This window comes from Prorops nasuta, unplaced genomic scaffold, assembly GCF_024137725.1.
Source record: "Prorops nasuta isolate Cenicafe-Biocafe unplaced genomic scaffold, Cenicafe_Pnas_1.2 PNAS00001, whole genome shotgun sequence".
Lineage (NCBI taxonomy): Eukaryota > Metazoa > Arthropoda > Insecta > Hymenoptera > Bethylidae > Prorops > Prorops nasuta.
Genome location: NW_027116798.1, coordinates 9,196,068 through 9,205,921, shown reverse-complemented (window position 1 = coordinate 9,205,921; position 9,854 = coordinate 9,196,068).

The following is a 9,854-nucleotide window of genomic DNA, read 5'->3' as shown; positions in this document are numbered from 1 at the left end:
GGCAAGGAGTTTTACAACGGTGACTTTCAGGCGTTGATGAGGAAACGCGGGATAAATCACTACTCGACCTACAGCGTGATGAAAGCGTCGATAGTCGAGCGCTGGAATCGTACGTTGAAGACGGAAATGTGGAAACGATTTACGCTGAACGGCAATTACAAGTGGCGCGCTATGCTGCAAGAGTTGGTGGATGCGTACAATGTGCGAAAGCATCGTACCACGGGAATGCGTCCCGTGGATGTGAAACCCGAGCATGCAGATAAGCTACTCAAGACAATATACAGTCACATCAAGGTCGCAGGTCGTGCCAAGTTCAAAGTCGGCGATTTCGTACGAATCAGTAAATACAAGCAGATGTTCGCCAAAGGCTACACGCCAAATTGGACGACCGAAATATTCGAGGTGGCGAAAGTGCAGAGGACCAATCCCGCTACGTATCTCCTCAAGGATTCCAGGGGCACGGAACTGTTGGGTGGATTTTACGAATACGAGCTTTCGAAAACCATCAATCCCGATGTGTATCTGGTGGAGAGAGATTTGCGCAGAAAGGGCGATAAAGTGTTCGTTAAATGGCTGGGATTCGACAGTACGCACAATTCCTGGATAAATAAGAGCAATGTTTTATAAGAACTTTTATTAAGATGTATCGTTGAAATAAAAAAAAAACAATAAATAAATTATAATTTTAGACTATAATGTCCCCAGGGTAGAGTCGCCGCGGTGCCGGGTGTAACGAAACGCTTGTCGTCCTACGGACTGAAGGCGACCTTTCTCTGACTGATCGAGAAAACTCGGTGCAGCTTCGATCTAATTAAATTTTGACTGCGAGACTGTACGGTGAAATTGTCCAAACAATCCTTGTAGTCGTCAAATGTTATATTTCTATCGATAACGTAACTTTTGACACCTTTGGCTTTTTTGGTAATTCTCGCACAGTCCTGCACCTTGAAAGTATACATTTTTGCCCTCAGTCCTACGAACTCGGTCATGATACGACCATTGTTCTCGTCCTTCATCAAACCAGGTATCTTTTTGTTGACGCGCGGCAAGTAATGCCGATTGTCGTCGGGACAATCGCTGGTGTCGAATCGCGCGAGATCGCGTTTCATGTACGAGTAAACGTCGTCGCACTCCACGCTGTATATCAGACTGTCCGTGTCGGTATACATCGCTTTACATTTACCGCCAAATGTAGGAAGCATATAGTCATAGTGAAATTCGTACAAGCAAATTTTTGAAATATCTAAAATACTCATTCCCACGTAAATGGGTTTATCAAATTTCGCGGACAATTTCGACAATTGAATCGCGACCAAATTCTCGTTGAAAATCGCGAGACTGTGAAAATTCGGTTTGGAAATCAGGCTTTCCGCCCCGTATCTTCCCTCCCACTTGGTTGCGAGCCTCACGTTCTCCATTGTTTTACCGAAATCCGCGTTGTTCATCAACTTGAAGAGATTCCTCTCAAATTCGTTAGTGGACGCGGTGCGCAAACGCGTGTTCAGCTCGATGTAATCGCGTAGCCAGGTGGACTGCTGAAACTTTAAGCCGCGATGTATACGCTTCAGTACCAGTCCATTACGCATACATTGTTGCAGAGCGCGATAATGTATTACGTAACGGGTCTTATCGTTTAAAGTGGCCAGCAGCTTCTCCTGGCTCGCGCCCGGCGGCTTCTCGCGCACCATGCAGAACGGTAGGTCCGCGTGTTTGTCGTGAAGCTCGTGCGGATACTCCAAATCGACCTCCAAAATATAACCCTCGGGATGATCCGTGGGTATAGCGGAGACATCGAGATTGGCAGCGTCCTCCATCCATTGGAATCCATGGGTGGGCAGCGGCTGACACATTGCCCACCCATACAGATTGTTTACGTCGTAATACATGAGATATTTAGACGGTTCCGCCGGATCGTAGTCCCGCATGTACCGATTGTTGGCCCTCTCGTAGCGATGGGAGCACTGGCTCAAACCACCGCGTATACCGCGCTCTACGAACAGCAACATATCCACGTCCGTGAAAAGCTCCAGCCTGATTCCCGTATGCTTCAACATCGCGTCCCAGGTCAAGCCCGGAAGCGTATAATAATGGGCTGGATCCAACTCATAATTTAGCATGCAACTATCGCGAAAACTTTCGAAAACATCGGTCAACAATAGTACATCGGTCTTAAGGTACAGGTCACTGTACTCCCCAAGTGTGCGCATCTGGAATTTGGTCCATACCTCTACGGCACGATTGTATGCTTCCTCGCTGATATCGCTGTCGGTTAGTCTGTTGTGAAACGACTGTCGGGGTGGTAAAGCCGTCTCTTCCAATCGAGCCGCACTATCTATATAGTCGTAAGGAAAAATACCTTTCCTCGTAAGCAAGTTAAACTGCTCGACGCTTAAGTCCGAAAATTATGACCTCAAATTTTTCAGCTGAGATTCCGCCAAGTACGAGCTCAATTTGTCCAAACTGGAGGCCATGAATTTGAACGAATCGATAAATCTCAGCCGTATATTATAATTTCGCAGATATTTGATGAATGAAATGTATTTTTCCTTATGTACAGGCAGCAGATATACCGATCCCTCGTACAAATTAGTGATCGTCTCGAAAATGAAATGTGAATCATAGCCGGAAAAATTGTGGCAAATCACTGGATTTACATGCGAGTCTTTGAAATTTAAATTACAATTATTGTGAGCCGGTCCTCTGTATCTGCCGGTCAGATGATCGTGATCGCGAATTCGTAGTTGATTCGGAAGAAACGGCTTTTTGCATATATGACAATTGGGGTCATTATAGTGACGCGATCGTTCGGTAAGACTAAGATTACGCATGGGTACGATAGTACCCAGTTTCTCGCTCGCGATGCGCGCAATCACTTCGAGCTCGCGTACGAACCATTCGATGCAATCGGCACCCCGATGAGCATCGTATCTCGAGAGTGACGCATCGCGAGCACTTTTTAAATAATAGGCTACACTTATAGGTTCATGCTTCTGATAAATATCACTATTGTTCGATTGTTCAACTTTCGATAAAATGCACTCGAGATCCGCGTATACGACGAATGGCACTCGTTCCCCATTTTTGATGTTCTTGAAGGAAACCCAGCGATCCTCGGACTCTCTCGGTAACATCAATCGGAGATTATCGTTGAGCCGCGAGCAATCCTGCTCATGCGACTCCAGCCTCTCCATTGTGCAAAAGTAGTGGAGACATCTAAAAAATAAAACATATGCAGTTATGTTTGTATCATTATTATTAATACATACCGATCGCATATATAATGCGCATTTTTTCTCTTGGTGAATTGACTTCGCACCAATCTCGACAGATTCCTTATGCACATGAAATGTGCTGCTCCCTGTTCATCGTTAACGAGAAGAAGAAGATTAGCATGCCTCGATCTCTTCTTCTTCGTCACCCGAAGAGGTACGATTTTTGCGTCGATATTTGGCTCTTCATTCTCCAAGGTAAAGATGTTCACCGACACGTCATTATCCGTCTCGAATTTCGGGATCTGTTTCAGCGTAGTCGGAAAGGTTAAGCTACCGACGTCTAAAACCGTCCGAAAATGTGGATAAGAGGACGTGCGCTTTGGATTAGCCGTAGGTTTTGCCGGATAGAGTGCCGCCGTCACGGACCACGCGAAACATGCATTATCACTGGTTTCTAAATTTATCAGAGCTTTCCTACTTGTGATAGCGGATGGCAGATTAATTCTACAACCCGCGTGCAACGGGTTAAAACGATTAATGTTAACTATTACATAATGAATTTTGTGTAAAGCCCATCCACTATCACGCTCTTGAAATTCACTTAATTTTTTTATAATAACGTCTAAAATGTTCTTCCTATACCAAACACTAAAATTATCAGTCTTATACAATGTAGCATTAGTCGTACTAATGTTTTTATCATCACTATTGTCCTTAGAGATGAATTGTCCGTTAAATACACAATTAACCTTAACACTATTTGCACTAACAAATACCTTATCTATACGCGTACGCACTAATACTTCCGCGCCTACTAAAAAATCCTTAGGCTCTATATAATTACTATTAACTATCGTGCCGCTGCATATTCGACTTCGAAACGCCTAATCAAGATCCTCCCAAGTAAGTCCTTGTACGTCATTGCTACAACCAGCACCTGATTTAATATAATTCAATTCCCTCTGCGCTCGTAGTAACAGACACCTTATACACGCAATTTCGGCGAAATTCTTTTGACGCGTTCCAACGGGCAAAGCTCGATCAGCGTTGCTCAATCGTCGAATATGCTCGCGACATTCCAGTACCCACGCATCGTATTCATTCGCACTATTAATTGTAAAAAATTTCTTCGCAATTCGGTAGACATTATATGCTTTTTCTTAAAGAAATGACTTGTCATACGGTGAACAACAACAACAATAAATTAATAATTGCGAATGCGTCTCTCGCGAAGAGTAACGCTTATATATATATATCGAATAGAGAATGGAAGTAGGGGTATCTACACATCCCATTGTTTCGTCCAAGATGCATACTGACATTGATATACATTGTTTATTCAGAAGTCTTTTATTCCTTTATACAGGGACCGCCAGATAAAGTGGATCAGGCGAAAATGTGTCTAAAATCGCGATGGCGGACAATCGGTATATGATTGGTTGATTAGACAGAGAGGGAGAACAAGACGAATAAATGAATCGCTGTTACCCTCCCTCTGTCACTCCTATTGCCCTTCTTTCCCCCGCTGAATTCATTTGTCTCTTAAAGAGACAGAACTGGAAAAAGGAGAGAGAGAGAAACAATGTACTTCTCACTTCTTTCTCTTGCTCTCTCATACACACGCTCATTTATTATGCTTTTTATCAACACAGCCCAAAGTCGGACTCATTCAGCAGTGCTGATAATAAACGAATATACTGTATTATTTTTAATTAAATCATTTCATATTTGCCATCTTTTCCGCACCACCTTGCGGTAGATAGCTATGCGCGTTTTTTTTTTAACTGGTATCCCCGGCAGGCCTAATCCACTATCATAGTTTAACGCGGCAATTGCTCAAAGTTTCTCCCTCTTACTTCAATGCAGCGCTGGGCTCTTCGGCAAATATCCTGGGTTGCACGATGCACCATGTCCGACGTGAGTGTGCTGAAGGCCGCAACTATTGCTTCACGTACCTCCGCTTCTGTACCCTCGCGTCGATGTTCCACTAGATTCTTTATGTGCCCCCACAAAAAGAAGTCTAGTGGATTTAAATCTGGTGATCGTGCTGGCCAATTGATAGGCCCACCCCTGCCGATCCACCTGTCCGGAAATTGCTGGTCCAACCGCATGCGTGCTAGCATATGGTAGTGCGCAAGAGCTCCGTCGTGCTGAAAGATAATTTCTTGCCGAATGTCGAGAGGCAAGTCTTCCAGCAGCAGCGGTAGGATCTCCTCAATAAACGTTGCATAAGCGTGTCCATCGAGTCTGCTCGGAAAGAATATTGGTCCGATCTACGAAACAATACAAAAGATTTATTATATTTGTAATTACAAATTTAATATTGTGATAATTTAATGCTTCAAACATACATAGATTAAACTTACAACTTTGTCTCCTATCAGCCCCGCCCAAACATTGATACTCCACTTATACTGGAAGGCGCCGATCCTCATACCATGGGGGTTTTCTGTAGCCCAATGAATCGAGTTTCTACTATTAAATACACCATTGGGTGTAAAAGTCGATTCATCGGACCACAGAATTCGCTGGGTGAAGCGATTATCGCGCCTGTATTGGGCCAGAAATACTAATTGACAAACAATAAAAGGATAAAAATAATATGAATTTATGTTGAAATTTAAGCTTAGGCTAAAACTTTGGCGATCATCTTACCTTCACAGAAGCAAACTCTCGGCAGATAGTCTCTAGGCAACAATTGATGTACCCGCTGCAAATGATAGGGATGATAACCGTGTTTACGCAAAATGCGTCGTACGGTAGTGACACTGATTCCGCACTCCGCTGAAAGTCGAGCGACACATATTTGCGGATTCTCGTCCACCCTTTGAAGCACCGCTTGGATGTTTTCGGAGCGCATTGGTCGCAATCTTTTGCTCAAATTCACCGATCCACTTCCCATGAACCGTCTCACAACTCTCAAAATTACGTTGTAATTTGGGTGACGCCGTAGAGGATACTTTTCTCTGTATAATCTTGCGGCCTCCCGCGCATTTTCCTTTGCTTCACCATAAGCCAACACCATGTTGCAATATTCCAATTGGCTATAACCCATGACTTTCTCTTAACGTTTAACACGTGCTCATGATCTACCACAAACGCGATGAAAAGATGTTCTTTTGTTTTTCCAACGTTTCAATTCTTAACATATTTTCATCGCGTTTGTGGTAGATCGTGAGCACGTGTTAAACGTTAAGAGAAAGTCATGGGTTATAGCCAATTGGAATATTGCAACATGGAGTTGGCTTATGGTGAAGCAAAGGAAAATGCGCGGGAGGTCACAAGATTATACAGAGAAAAGTATCCTCTACGGCGTCACCCAAATTACAACGTAATTTTGAGAGTTGTGAGACGGTTCATGGGAAGTGGATCGGTGAATTTGAGCAAAAGATTGCGACCAATGCGCTCCGAAAAGATCCAAGCGGTGCTTCAAAGAGTGGACGAGAATCCGCAAATATGTGTCGCTCGACTTTCAGCGGAGTGCGGAATCAGTGCCACTACCGTACGACGCATTTTGCGTAAACACGGTTATCATCCCTATCATTTGCAGCGGGTACATCAATTGTTGCCCAGATACTATCTGCCGAGAGTTTGCTTCTGCGAAGGTAAGATGATCGCCAAAGTTTTAGCCTAAGCTTAAATTTCAACATAAATTCATATTATTTTTATCCTTTTATTGTTTGTCAATTAGGATTTCTGGCCCAATACAGGCGCGATAATCGCTTCACCCAGCGAATTCTGTGGTCCGATGAATCGACTTTTACACCCAATGGTGTATTTAATAGTAGAAACTCGATTCATTGGGCTACAGAAAACCCCCATGGTATGAGGATCGGTGCCTTCCAGTATAAGTGGAGTATCAATGTTTGGGCGGGGCTGATAGGAGACAAAGTTGTAAGTTTAATCTATGTATGTTTAAAGCATTAAATTATCACAATATTAAATTTGCAATTACAAATATAATAAATCTTTTGTATTGTTTCGTAGATCGGACCAATATTCTTTCCGAGCAGACTCGATGGACACGCTTATGCAACGTTTATTGAGGAGATCCTACCGCTGCTGCTGGAAGACTTGCCTCTCGACATTCGGCAAGAAATTATCTTTCAGCACGACGGAGCTCCTGCGCACTACCATGTGCTAGCACGCATGCGGTTGGACCAGCAATTTCCGGACAGGTAGATCGGCAAGGGTGGGCCTATCAATTGGCCAGCACGATCACCAGATTTAAATCCACTAGACTTCTTTTTGTGGGGGCACATAAAGAATCTAGTGGAACATCGACGCGAGGGTACAGAAGCGGAGGTACGTGAAGCAATAGTTGCGGCCTTCAGCACACTCACGTCGGACATGGTGCATTGTGCAACCCAGGATATTTGCCGAAGAGCCCAGCGCTGCATTGAAGTAAGAGGGAGAAACTTTGAGCAATTGCCGCGTTAAACTATGATAGTGGATTAAGCCTGCCGGGGATACCACTTCAAAAACAAAACGCGCCTAGTTATCTTCCGCAAGGTGGTGCGGAAAAGATGGCAAATATGAAATGATTTAATTAAAAATAATACAGTGTATTCGTTTATTATCAGCACTGCTGAATGAGTCCGACTTTGGGCTGTGTTGATAAAAAGCATAATAAATGAGCGTGTGTATGAGAGAGCAAGAGAAAGAAGTGAGAAGTACATTGTTTCTCTCTCTCTCCTTTTTCCAGTTCTGTCTCTTTAAGAGACAAATGAATTCAGCGGGGGAAGAAGGGCAATAGGAGTGACAGAGGGAGGGTAACAGCGATTCATTTATTCGTCTTGTTCTCCCTCTCTGTCTAATCAACCAATCATATACCGATTGTCCGCCATCGCGATTTTAGACTCATTTTCGCCTGATCCACTTTATCTGGCGGTCCCTGTATATTGATCATATACAGATTTCATAAAGTAGACATTTTGCAGTGAACATATACCATAATGATTCATACACTTGGGTAACGGTGGTTCGAAATTTTTACTCCATCCAAGACTAAATTTACCCCACTCACACTCCTTCGCATTGTATATATTTTCTAAGTTGCAAATTTTTCTCAACCAATCATATTTCTCCCGTCCTTTCACGAAAATCCAATCCTCTCCCTCGTATGACGTTACATACTTTCTTATTACATCTTTATGTTTGTAATAAGGTGAATGACCGTCGGTCCAATTGAATCCATGTCGATTAAAATAAAGCCAACTTTAAAAAGAAAAAAATCATATACACAACATTACATGTAAAAAAATAAAATAATGCTTTGTGACGACAACTTTTCGAGGGCGGACTTTTCCGCCTTTTACTCGCGAGGGGAACACGAGTCCGAGCGTGAGGTGCACAAGGCACACGGAATTTTAACAAAGAGACGGACGCCAATTTTTTTCTTTTAACAATAGTTTATTAATTAACAATTACACAGGTGAAAACCTCTTACTTGGGCGCCAGGCATCCCATCTCGTTCCGCTGCTTGACCGGCTGAGACCGTCTCAGGTCGTGCTAGAATTGGCTTACCGAATCCGTACAAATTTCTAATAAGCGTATTTACCAGGTCCTAATCCGACGTTTTTAGGAACCTAAGTCACGATTACTTAAACAAAAATGCATTTAGGAACAACTAACAAAAACCAAGGGAATCCACCCTGCTTTTGGCGTTTTTGTTAGGTGAACACATGATCCTGAAATAATAGGACAAAACAAGAAAACTCGAGAGGGCACTGGTCCTGGATAACCTGAAAACCCGAAAAATGTTGACCGAAGAATATGACAACGCTAACGAAATAATAGGAGTCTATTCCTTAGGTGGCTGCCGCCTTCAACATGGCCGCCCGCCTAAGAATCGGCATCCGAGCAACAACCAAAAAAGGCTCAATAACGACGAAACCGATCGCCGGCTCTTTCAAGACAGGGGGATGGTTCCACTCAGCCACTCATACCCGCTGCTGCCACGAGAACCCCACGGTAACGAAGAGAAAAGCGTGTACTTCCCCGATGTGGGGTTTCCACGTTACCTGCTCACTATCTACGAATTCAGACAGTCCCTCCGTCCTCCACCAGCATTCCAGGGTCCCTCGCCTTCGTCCGATGCAGTCACATGCACTCGCGGAAAAGCCCGAGGGAAAACACTAACTGGGGGGGGGGGGGGAGAATAAAACCATAAACCGGCCGGCGACAGGTAGCTAGTACCTACACGTAAATTCGCGAAACGCAGGAGGTCCGTCCTCGATGCTGTCATCCAAGGAAGAGAGTGAGTCCTCGCGGCGACAATTGGCACGTGCCGGGATCGATCAGCGCTCCTCGCGGATTATGGCGTAATCGATCCTAGATCCCGGCACGTGCTGCTGCGGGCGACTCACTAACGGAATTCGGCCAATGGGCCGCGCGACGGTAAGCCAATTACCGACCGCGCCCACCTAGCTTTACCGCAAGCAACAAATATTCTGTGACGGGGAAATATCCCGTCACAACTTACTCATTCTGTTCTCTCTCGAGATCGCTCAACCAAGCTTCTTGAAATGGTGGTGAAAATACATTGTGATACACTTCATTATCACGCAACACCGCAAATTCTTTAACTATAAAACTTTTGTCGGTCAATACAAAACCTTGAAAATCAACGAATGTCGGTGT